A 1,294-nucleotide genomic window follows, 5' to 3' on the forward strand; every position below is an offset into this window, starting at 1 on the left:
GGGATAACTTATGTGGAGGGAGTAGCTTGGGAGTGTAAGTCTCCAGGTGAACCTGACTCTCCCAGCCCCTAACCTGCTTGCCAGCACACGCACTACTGTCTGCAGGGAACTCAGCTCTCAGCAGAAACTCAGCTCAGGACCCAAACCTGTCATGGACAAACATAGACACATAAAATTAAATTAGTAAAATAAAATAAAATGTGACAAAAAATTTTGCAGGTCCTGGGGCTATCTAGAGACACCCAAAATTTACATCGAACACTAAAGGATTCTGCCCACTGAGGTGCAACATTGCCAAAAAACTTTAACTACAGATGTTCATTGGAAACTGCCTACCTAATGTCCCTTGCCTGCTCTCCATCCCTATAAAAGAGACACGCTTCTCTTTTTTGAAGCAGATGGTCTGAGCACACTGTCTGCCTGCACCCAGGCACAATAATTCCATTCCTTGTTGCCTTTACCCATTTGGTGGTCTCTGCTGGTTACACGCTACAGGGAGCAGCTTCTTTTGGAGGAGACAATGCAATCACGCCTCATCCTGGGCCTTAGAAGCATCTTCCATGTGGAAGGACGGGCTAGACTCAGGGTTAACTGTGCTCCACACCACCCTCATGCAGGTGTGCCTGGAAGAACTCACAGAACAAAGTCACAGCGCACAGGTATCCTGTGGCTTTCCCAAATCTGTAAGAGGGGCAGCACGGACCCAGGTTTCCCTGGCTGGCCTGCAGGTTTGCCCTATTTGGACAGCTTTTCTGGGGACAATGCAACCCCAGAGTTGGCAGGGATGTGTCTTCTGGGAAGCAGTTTCTGCTTTCGGTACTGGGGAAGCCACGTGGGACCTTTGCACTAAAATACATCCACAGCTCTTGGTTTATTTTGAGACAAGGTCTCCCTATATTTCCAAGTTTTCCAGGACTTGCTCTGTCCTTCCATCCTTTTGCCTCAGCTTTCCATTCTTTAGATGCCCAAGCAAAGAGGCAGACTTGGAGCAGGAAGTTCTGACACCACAGCACCTACGCAGCATTGCACCTGCCTCCACACCCCACATGCCCACACCCTCACCCTCCTGGCTCTGCTGTATGAAAGATGCCCTCAAAGGTCCCGGCCCTAGGCCTCCAGCACCCTAGCCCTGAGGTGAGGCTCTGCCCTGCAGACTGATCACACACATTAGGCTACACCCACAACCCTGTCACATCCCATTCAACTCCAGTGATGCCCAGGGGCAGGCACGGCCACCTTCCCTGAGGACAGCCGAAGCCTACCCCTCTTTCCAGCCTGGCCCAGCAGGCACACC

This window comes from Chinchilla lanigera, unplaced genomic scaffold (assembly GCF_000276665.1).
Source record: "Chinchilla lanigera isolate Chin_1 unplaced genomic scaffold, ChiLan1.0 scaffold00044, whole genome shotgun sequence".
Classification (NCBI taxonomy): Eukaryota; Metazoa; Chordata; class Mammalia; order Rodentia; family Chinchillidae; genus Chinchilla; species Chinchilla lanigera.